Source organism: Ursus maritimus, unplaced genomic scaffold (assembly GCF_017311325.1).
Source record: "Ursus maritimus isolate PB19 unplaced genomic scaffold, ASM1731132v1 scaffold_18, whole genome shotgun sequence".
In the NCBI taxonomy this organism is placed as follows: Eukaryota; Metazoa; Chordata; class Mammalia; order Carnivora; family Ursidae; genus Ursus; species Ursus maritimus.
In genome coordinates, this window is record NW_024424230.1 from 40436078 (window position 1) to 40447803 (window position 11726).

The following is an 11726-nucleotide window of genomic DNA, read 5'->3' on the forward strand; positions in this document are numbered from 1 at the left end:
GAGATTAAAGCACTATTTAGAATGTAGACCACTGTAAAGCCAAGGTTTTCTAAAATAAAATCACTAAAATATTAAAAATACTGTGATGTCTTTTAGTTTAAAAACTGCTTCAGTGAGGATTTTTGCTTTGCTTTGCTTTCTGAAGTCCATTTAAAATATAGCTTTCTGTGGTTACTATGCGATAATGATAGCTGATTATATGATAGAGCTGCACAATAATAATTTGCAATCTGTCATGTGTGAAATCTTGCACTGAAGCAGATAAACCCAGGCTGCTGAAGTGTGCTCGGTATCATTGCATTAGATGTAATAGCACAGATTGTATAACAGTATATAATAAAAACATTGTGTTTCTTCTATGATTAGAAATTTGATTACTCTAAATTATCATTCTGCCAAATGTTTTAAAGATTTTTTATAAGTTTAACTGGAACTTTGTACATTAATTAAAATGATCCACCACAAATGCAGAAAATCCATTAGGAAGAACAAACAAAGTTTGCTCCACCTGGTTATTTTTTACAACCTCAAGAAGATTCGAATAAATGTCATGTTCAATTCCACCCATCATCCTATTGCCTTTTATTCTGTAATGAATATTTAAAAGATGATGAGGGCAGTTTACCAATGAGACAGGCCAGGACACTCAGATGCTGAATAACATTATCATGGTTCTTATCTCCCAAGGAAACTAGAAAATTAAAATTGCTGGGAGAATGACCCTCATGTAAAATTGAGGTTGTTTCTTTGAATGTTGTGACAAAGAGAAACTTCCAGGTATATTATGCCCTGTACCAACGTCACAACTTGGGCACATATATGTAGCATGCTGGCATCAAAACTGGTTAGCCTGTTCCTGTCGGTAAAAATTTCCCTAGATTTATTCAGTAATCATAAAGTTATCTTTATGCTCACGATAAATAAAAAACAAAACCAAAACAAAAACAAAGAAACAGCTTTGTGTACCAGTATATAGGCATAAATTTTATCCATGTGAATCATGTTTGAAACATAGCCGCAGGTAGGTATGAACTGTGAGATATGGGCTGCAAGACTGAATAAGCAAATACAGACTCTTCATGGACCGGGGAAGAGGTCTTATGGTTAACTGACACTGGTTTAGGATGGATCACATGAAAAGAGTCTGCCTGCTTGCCTGTCTTTTTAAGAAGGGCAGGATAGCTGGTTAGGATGCCAAGATAAAGAAGATGCCTCAGTCAGGAAGAGGGGAGCACAGAGATTCATAAGTGGCAGCCTTTTTTGAGATTGGGTGCTTTCAATCTAAAAAAGAAGGTGGGTGGGGAAAATCAAGTTACCCAAAAAATAAATAAAATGTTGACTAACAGCTTACTTTTCCAACTGAAAAATCTCTATCAATCCAGAATTTTGTGGTGGTATCAAATTTTGTAGGGGATAGGCCAATTACTGGCTATAGCAAAAACAGATATTTAATCAATAATAGTAGTAATAATGACAATAATAATAACAGCTAAAATGTCTTGATCGAAAATGATGTGCCAGAAACATTTCAGGGGAATGGGATAGACTGGTGATGGGTAGTAAGGAGGGCACGTATTGCATGGTGCACTGGGTGTTATACACAACTAATGAATCATCGAACTTTACATCGGCATGTATTGCATGGTGCACTGGGTGTTATACACAACTAATGAATCATCGAACTTTACATCGGAAACAGGGGATGTACTGTATGGTGACTAACATAATATAATAAAAAATCATTAAAAAAAGAAAAAGAAACATTTCAAAGTACTTTCCATGTATTGTCTTATTTGTCTCCTGACAAATTTAAGAGGCTGATATTAATTTTATGCCCCTTCTATCGATGTAAATATTGAGACGAAGAGTGATTGGCGTGCCCAATGTTCTGAGAGCTATTTAGTTGTGGACCTGGGATTTGCACCTAAGAAATCTGGATTGAGAAATACAGACTCCTACTCATATCTATAAAGCTATTTATTAAGAACTTTGAAATAGCTAACAAATTTACGCTCTGATTTTTGTCACTAATTAATATTTTGGTCATTAACATATTACTAAAAACTTTTAGTTTTATATTACTAATGTTCTAAAATTTAAGTCAACTAACGCGGAAATTGCCTATTTCTATTAATTAGCATACAATATATGGCCTTTCCAGCCACGCTTGGAATTTTTCAATTTGTCAGTTCTGACGCAGTTGAATGATTAGAAATGGATGAGATTATATATATTTCACTAAGAAAAATGCAGATATCTGAAGAGGTTTTGGTTGTGTTTAACTGTTCATGTGAGGAAGGGGATAAAAAACTTCGGTGAAAAAAAATGCAGAGTAGAAGTCAAATGTATATACCATGAACATTCCATTGCCCCTAAGTTGCTGAATTATATATTTCCTGATTCTCTTCCTTTCACTTTTTGCATTATATTACTACTATTTATTAATTTTCCTTTACCCCATGATATTCTCATCTCCTTGAGATCAAGGTCCTTATTCATATCATCAATTGACCATCAAAATGCATTGGATGGTAATAAAAGAGGACAGCATATATCGAACAGTTACTATGCACCAGAGTTTGTGCTAATCTAATTATTATATGTTCGTCACTCCAGTTAATCTTTACAATAGCATGAAGTCCTGATAAGTAGCTTTAATTCCTACTATACTAAATGGTGGGTTGGAATCACTTCTGTTAACTCTGGAGTTTTACGTGAGAAAATGGAAACAAAACAAAACAAAACACCCCCCAAAACCATGAGAGAGTAGAAAGGAGAGTGTGGTGAATACGTGAATGAATAAATGAATATACAAATGGATAAGGCATGGTCCTCAATTTTACCTTACATTGCATAAAGCTGATTTTTTCTGTATGTGTTATAATTTTTTTTTTACAAAAATTCCTAACTCTCATAAAGTGTCTCCTTATATTTTGGAACTCTGCCTCACTAACTCCATTTATTCTCAGAATATAAACAACTGAACGATCTAGTCACCGTGACTGTTTTGAAATTTGTATGGCATTGCTTATGGTACAGAAATTTACTGAGCTTTTGACAAACTGCCAAAAAAATTTACTGTCAAAGTAACATTGAGGAAAATATTTTTTCCCCTGATTTTACATCCTCTTCTAATGTGATATGTGTGCATATGTGTGTTTATTACATGGATAATGGTTAAAAAGTCAATGTAGTGAGGGGCACCTGGGTGGTATAAACAGTTAAGTGTATGCCCTCGGCTCAGGTCATGGTCTTGGTGTCCTGGGATCAGGCCTCATGTAGGACTCTATGCTCAGCAAGGAGTTTCTTCCTCCCTCTCCCTCTGCCCCTCCACCTGCTTGTGCTCTCTCTCTCAAATAAATAAAATCTTTTTAAAAAGTCAATGTAGTGAATTGGTGAGAAATTTTTCATCATTCCTTTATTTTCAGAGGAGTAACTGAAGTAATGGGGGAAGCTGGCTGCCATTGTTATCCTGGACACCTTGATTCTTCCCTGTGTTTTGAATCATAGAGATGGGAGGGTAGTACATCCAAAAAATCAACAAAATGTTTACATCGTGAAATGTGCATTTAGCATGATCTTCAATATGACATCTGACATGATCAGATTTCGAATGTTGTGATCATTATGTCTATATGCAAAGAGAGGTGAACAAAAGTTAGGTAAAAAAAATTGATTACATTCATTTCTTAAAAATATGTGTTCAATTTTTGTCTCTATCAAATAAATTAAAATCAGATTAAAAATATCATCAAGATTGTTGTGTAATTGTCATGCTACGTTAATAGGATTTATAAAAGCAATAAAACACTTTTCTATAAATTCTATGAACTAGATGTATTACTGATTGAAAATGGAAATGCTATGCTTGTAACTTACATGTTTATAAAATGGAATAGAATGTAGACATTTCAATTTAAGTCCCTATTATTGTTGTTTGTATGTTTTTTACTTTCATGTTTCAGGTTTTTTATGCAATAGCCATCGTGAGCATTTAAACAAAACAAAATTTTGAAATAATATTTTGCTTCATTAGGGATATAGATTACCAAAGCATATCACTGCAACTGTCTTTTAAATTTATTAAATAATTGTTAGTTCAGGAAGTGATCATAAATTGGCCCTCCCAAGAAATTTATATATGAAAGGGAATTTTTTTGAACCAGCTGAAATAAAAATCTTTGAGCAAATAGTGCTTCATATTATTGAAGAAAAACTTTAAAATCTGAATAATTTAGAGCAAATGCTTATAATTAGAGCAAATGCTTACAAATGCTTATATTATACTTACTATAAGTCAGATAATATTATAAATATTATTTTGTATATTTTAATTCATTTCGTAAAAATGTCATAGTTATTAGGTATGATAGGTATGAAAACAGAGGCAAACAGAAGTAAAATAAGTTACACAAGGACACATATTTACAAGCAGAACAACTGGGATTTGAACTAAACACTCTGCTTCTGAGTCTGATATTTTAATTACTACTCTAGACTAACTCCTCTATTTTGTTGCCATATCAAGAGTCTAGAAACATTAGAATATTTTTGTATTTACTGACCCTTTTTATCTATAAGCTTGTGTTTACATTTATGTATCAAACTTATTGATTTGTGTATGTTGAACCATTCTTGCCTCCCAGGGATAAGTCCTACTTGATCATGGTTCATGATCCTTTTAATGTGCTGCAGAATTTGGTTTGTTAGTATTTTATTAAGAATTTTTGTATTGGGGCGCCTGGGTGGCTTAGTCGTTAAGTGTCTGCCTTCGGCTCAGGGCTTGATCCCAGAGTCCTGGGATCGAGCCCCGCATCGGGCTCCTCCACTGGGAGCCTGCTTCTTCCTCCCCACTCCCCCTGCTTGTGTTCCCTCTCTCGCTGGCTATCTCTCTCTCTGTCAAATAAATAAACAAAATCTTAAAAAAAAAAAAAAAGAATTTTTGTATTTATATTCATCAGGGTTATTGGCCTTTAGTTTTCTTTTCTGGTTTTGGTATCAGGATAATGAATTTGGGAGTGTTCCTTTCCCTTTGATTTTTTGAAAAAGTTTGAGAAGGATTGGTGTTAGTTCTTCCTTGAATATTTGGTACAATTCACCAGTGAAGCCAGCAGTCCCCCCCCCTTTTTTTTAACCATCTGCTAGAAGTATTTTTTTTTCATCCGTTCACTCAGCTTCTGTGTATCTTTAAGGTTAAAGCGAGTCTTTTGTAGGCAGCATATTATTAGATATATTTCTAAAATCCATTCAGCCATTCTATATCTTTTGATTGAAGATTTTACCCATATATGTTTAAAATAATCATTGATAGTTAACTAATTATTTCCATTTGTTAATAGTTTTCTGGCTGTTTTGTAAATCTCTTGTTCCTTGTTTCTTATCCTGCTATTGTGTGTGTGTGTGTGTTCAGATGTCTTTTGCTGTTAGTATGCTTTGACTGCTTGGTCATGTCCTTTCGTGTAATCACTACAAGATTTTCTCTTGTGGTTACCAACATAAAATATCTTAAACTCATAATATGTTATTCTAAACTGATAACAACTTAACTTCAATAGAATTCACATGCTTTGCATTTTTCCTTCTCTCCCTCACATTTTCAGCTATTGCTATTACAATTCATATGTCTTTTATATTGTGTAACTAATAACAGGTTATTGTATTTATGGTTATTTTTGCTACATTTTTAAAAAGATTTTATTGATCTATTTGAGAAAAAGAGAGCGTGTGTGTGAGCATGAGTGGGAGATGGGCCAAGGGAAAGGGGAGAGAGACAAGCAGACTCCCTGCTGAGGGGGAAGCCTGATGTGGGGCTTGATCTCAGGACCCTGAGATCATGACCTGAACTGAAGTCAGACACTTAACTGACTGGAACACCCAGGTACCCCTGATACATTTTTTAAACACTTTTAAAACAGGGTTGGGAATCAAGCACCACTATGACCATATTGTAGTATCTAACTTTGACTAGATATTTATCATTCTTAGTGAGATTTAGGCTATTTTGTACTGTTTTTATGATGTTAATTAGAGTTTATTTTACTTCCACTCAAAGAATTCCCATTAGCATTTCTTATAAGGCAGGTAGGTGGTAATGAAATCCCTGTTTTTTTCTGTTAAGGAAAATCTTTATTCTTCCTTTGTTTCTAAAGGACAGCTTCACTGGTTATAGCATTCTTGGTTGACAGTTATTTTCTTTCAATATTTGAATATGTCACCCCATTCTCTCCTGGGGTGAGAGAGAAACAGTAAAGTTTCTTTTGAGAAGTCTACCAATAGTCTAATGGGGGTTCCCTTGTGTGTAACTTTTTTCTCTTGGTGCTCTTAAATTTCATTTTTTTTCTTTGACTTTTGATAATTTAATTATAATATTTCTCAATGTAGCCCTATCCAGGTTCAATCTGTTTTGGGTCTTTTGGGCCTCATGGATCTTGATGTCCATTTCTCTCCCCAGGTTTGGGAAGTTTCCAGCCATTATTGCTTTAAATATACTTTGTGTTCTTTTTTCTTTCTCTTTTCCTTCTGAAGTTCTCCTAATGCAAATATTTTTTCTTTTCATTGTGGCCCACAAGTCGCCAGGCTTTCTTCACTATTTTTCACTTTTTATTCTTTTTGATCCAGTAACTGGGTAATTTCCAACATCCTATCTTCCAGGTCACTGGTTCTTCATGGCCAAATCTACTTTTGAAACTCCTTATTTAATTCTTCAGTTCAGTTATATTTTTCAACTCTAGGATTTCCATTGCTTGTGTTTGATGGTGGGTATTCCTTGTCAAGCTTCTTGTTTTGTTCATATGTTGTTTTCTTAATTTCTTGTAATTGTCTATTTTTTCTTGTAGTTTGCTAAATTTCCTTAAGAGGGTTACTTTGAATTACTTGACAGTTCATAGGTCTCTGTTTCTTTAGGATCAGTTATTAGAATTTTATTACTTTCCTTTGGTGCTGTCATATTTATATCATTTTCATGATCCTTGATTCCTTACATTGGTATCTGTGCAGTTGGGTAATGGGGTTCCTTTTGCAGACTTCACAGATTTGCTTTAGCAGAGATAGTTCTTTACCAGTCAGCTCAGTTAGAGTTTCACTGTGACTGCTGGTAAAGTCTTTGAGCAGATGGGGCCTGCCATTATGGTCTATTTTTGGACTAGGCAACTGAGCTCTGAGGAAAGAATAGGGGAGTGTGCCACTGGCTAAGAACAGTTGGATAAAATTCTAACTGTTCCCTACCTAAGTGAGTCTGTAGGATGGGCTCTGCAGTTGCCCCAGGTCCCTGGTCAGGCTTATTAGATGGTTGGAACTGGGTACTATGTTCAGTAGTAGAAAGCACTATGAATTAACTCCCCTGTCCTGTGGGAAGAAGCCAGGGCCAAGGGCTGTTGTTTGGGGGCCCTAATCAGGCCTGAGTGTGCAGTGAATTCCCTGGACACATGAGGCCACTGATTTTGATCTGTAGATGGAGGAGCCATGACTGTGCTTTCTGTTCAAGTGCTACTGTATGTGGGGCTATTGAATGGGCTATGCCAAATCCTATGTCCTGGTTAGGTTCCCGGGTCAGACATGCTTAAGACTACATTCAATGATGAGCAGAGCAATGAATTAGATTTCCCGCCCAGGCATAGCAGGAGAAGCTGTTCCCAAACTGGTGAGGCTCTTTGCTTATTACCTTAACTCAAACTGAAACACACCCCAAGTTCCTTAGCCAAACATAGCCACTGGCTTTTCCCTGAAAACTATTGGCTCTATTGGCCTTTTTCTCAGCTCAAAGGCACTGAGCCACACAGCATTCAGATGTCTTCATCAGCCTTCTGATCAGATGGGGTTGGAAGATTTACGCTCCACAGCAGGTGGGGCTATCCCTCTGCCCTCTTGCTTGGGTAAGAAGGGGAAGGACTGCTCCAGGTTAATCTCCAGTTCCCAAATAAGCTCTCTAGTTGGGAGGTGCCAGGAGCTACCCTCACCTTTATCTGTGAGTCAGTCTCCCTGTTTGTGTATTGCACGAGAAGCCTCCAGACCCAGGACTGGATTTGCTCTCAGGGCAATCAGCTCTGCCTTCCTGCTTCCCAGCTTCCAGAGTTGTCATGGGCCCTTCTGATCAGGTGGGGATGGCAGGTACTGTCCACTGTAGGTGGGTCTATGACTCAGTCCCTTACTTGGGTGTGGACAAACCAGGCTCTAAGGCCAGGAAACTCCTGGTTCATTACTGATTCTGGAGGTCTGCACCCTACTGAGTTCTCTGATCAAAGTACACTCCCAACTTAGTTTTGCAGATGAGTAAAACTGCTGGATGGGATTTCTACTTGGGTACTGCAGGTATGAATTTGGTCTGCCAAGATGTGCTGGTTTTGCAAGCTCCTTACCCTTTCTCTGTAACAGTCCAATTCCTAGTGGCTGGGCCCTGTAGATTCTTCTGCAATTCCTATAGTGCAAAATCAGAGTGGAGGCTCCCACAAAGCCACCCATAATGCTGGGGGGAGTCTGGTTGTCCCCTTTGGGTTCCCTTTTCCCATTGAAAGATATGGAAGCTCAAGGGAGACCTCTCCATATGATGCTGTGCTGTCCTGAGGGGGCAGTGTGATCAACTTCTCTTACCTAGACACTTCTCTTTCTCTTCTAATGCAGTCTATTGTGGTCTTTGAGAAGCTGAAGGTGCTGCAGCCCAATACCCATGTTCTAAGATTCTCTAGGTGGCGTATTGTTCTTTTTTTTTTTTTTTAAGATTTTATTTTTTAATTTTCCGAGACAGAGAGCATAAGCAGGGGGAGGAACAGGCAAAGGGAGAAGCAGACTCTCTCACTGAGCAGGGAGCCTGATGTGGGACTCGATCCCAGGACCCTGGGATCATGACATAAGCCAAAAGCAGATGCTTAACCCACTGAGCCACCCAGGCGCCCCATGTATTGTTCTTGAACAGATATTAGCTGTTCTTCTTGTGAGGGAAAGTGAAGTCAGGAACAAACTATGTCACCATCTTGGTGATGTCCTCCTACATCATATATATAAATCTTTAAAGCTTTTGCTATTAACAAATAGAAAACTTTACAATCAATTCTGGAGCTTACTTTTTATGCATCCCCTTCCCTACCATGTATCAATAATTGCCAGTTTCAATTGAAAGTAAATTCCAATGTCACAAAATATTGCATATTAAACTTGACTATAACACTCTGAAAAGTACACTATCTATGTAAATTTGTGGGTAATGGTACAAGGAGTAGATTTGGGTTTGGTAATCAAAGGGGACTTTAAATCTTTATAAGGAGAACAGTAAATAATTTAAAACATAAAGTTTAAGTAGTAGTTTATAGATAATTTAGTATATGTTATATGTTCTTAGAAGTGGGAGTTTTATAGCCCATTTGATTGCCCTCTATCACTCTAGCTTTGTCAAGCTATTAAATATTCAATATTCTTATCAGATAGCATTTCTCTCCTATATCATTTAGCTGGAAAGAGCTCATTTCTTTATGATGTAGTTGACACTATTTATTCCTACTTAATTTCTAGTAAGTTTGCATCTATATTAAATCCAATATGTATCTGTGAATTTATATTCCTTGTCATTAAGTAGTTATAAGTAACTGCTATGAATATGTGTAAGAATTATGTTACAACTTAGTTCAAGTAATCAACCTAGCATTTGTGCAAACTGTATATCCAAACATATGTTAAGGACATATAAGAGTGAACAAAATATAAGATAGTGTCTTTGCTCACAAAGACCTGAAGAAAATAAGTGAAGACAAATTAAGAGCTGAAGAGTGAGATACTGATTTTAAGGTCAATAGAATTCAGAGAATGAGAAGCTCACTCTGGGCTGAAACTCAATGGAAGGGGTCAGGAGTGAATACTCAGGGAGAAGAAAGAAACTGAAAATCATAAGACTTCCTGTGATTGAAAGGAATCCAGACAAAAGGAATCTGAACAAATTTGTAGTTCTTAAAGCGACTTAAAGATTAGACACCAGGAGCTGACCTAAGCAAACCCTGAAGAAATCATGGGGGATCAGTAAAAGGAAAGAGAGACAAATTTGGAAGGGAAAAAACTGCTTGAGAAGTCAAGAGATGAATTCTCAGTGTAGATACAGAAGGTTAGAGAGAGGAAAAAGCATCCATTGGTTTCAGAATGGGTCTCAAGTTTCAGCCTGCCGAAATAGAAGACATTTTTACTTCAAAATTATGTTTAAGAGAAGAAAAATAGTTAGGTACAGTAAAAATTGCAAAATGGAAGAAAAGCACATATTTATTTTTCAGGAATGGTTATTACCATGATTACTGGTTGAATGAAAGCTAAGTGTTAATCATTTACAGGGCACTTAAAACAATAATATCCTTCATTTGTATAGGATTATATCACTTGTTATTGAAAATTTTGTGGGTTTTCATACTTAGCACAATTTAAAAACAACTTTGGGAGATCAGGTTACTATTAGTTACTATTTTCTCTTACTAATTTTTTTTAAAGATTATTTATTTATTTGAGAGCGAGAGAGAGGGAGAGAGCAGAGCAGGAGGGAGGGGCAGAGAGAGAAGCAGGCTCCCCACTGAGCAGGGAGCCCAACATGATGCCAGGCTGGATCCCAGGACCCCAGGATCATGACCTCAGCCAAAGGCAGATGCTCAACTGACTGAGCCACTCAGGCACCCCTCTCTTACCAAACTTTTGAAAGAAGAAAAATATTAACACTGAGATGTTAAAATTTCTTGAACGTAACAAGGCTCGTAAGTGTTAGAACTCAGATTTTTTAAAAAGATTTTATGTATGTATGTATGTATTTATAGAGAGCAAGAATGCAGGAGTGGGGGGAGAGGCAGAGAGAGAGTGCGAGAGCAAATCTCTAGCAGACTCCATTCTGAGCATAGAGCCTGAGGAGGTACTCAGTCCCAGGCCCTGATATCATGACCTGAGCCAAATCAAGAGTTGGATGCTTAACTGACTGAGCACCCAGGCATCCCAAGAACTCAGATATTCTGAATGCTAGTTGTGTGGTCATTTATCAAGATACCACATTGTTCTCCATCTGTTTGGATGACTATGTTTATGTATATTAAATGTATTATAAATAATACACATATGTAGTCTTCTACATGTATATATTATATACACATAATATGTGAATGTTTTAATTAAAATAAATGCTTTTTTAACTTTAATTTTTTATTGTTCCTTAAAAATTCATTAGATTTTATTTATTTTTTTAAACCACTTTATTGAGGTATGATTGACATTCAAAAAGCTATACATATTTAATGTATATAACTTGATGAGTCTGGGCAAAGCATACACCCATGAGATCATCACCACCACCATCACCACCACCATCACCATAAAGATAACCAAGGTTGTGACAATTAACTTTTCTCAACCTGGATGTTGTTCCACTTTGGTCCATCCAAAGATATTCTGCTTGATAGATATCAGAGTTTAGAAGATCTGAAACTAGAACAAGTTCAACTCCTAAATAACAATTTCCTCTAAGTCCTGGTGTTTAGGAAGTCTTTAACAATGGCACATGGGCCTAAGTTTACCAAACTACCAACATCTTCTCCATGTGGAGGCTATATTCTTGGGGAACACAGAGGTAGTGTTCAGAAGGAGAAAGGAGAGAAAAAAATGAAAGAAAAGATAGGACAAGGAAGGGTACACAGTTTGAGTGGATTGACAAATGAAGCAGTGGTGTTAGATAAAGAATCATTCAGTGAGGCAATGTTTGAGTTCAAGAAGCCTCCTTA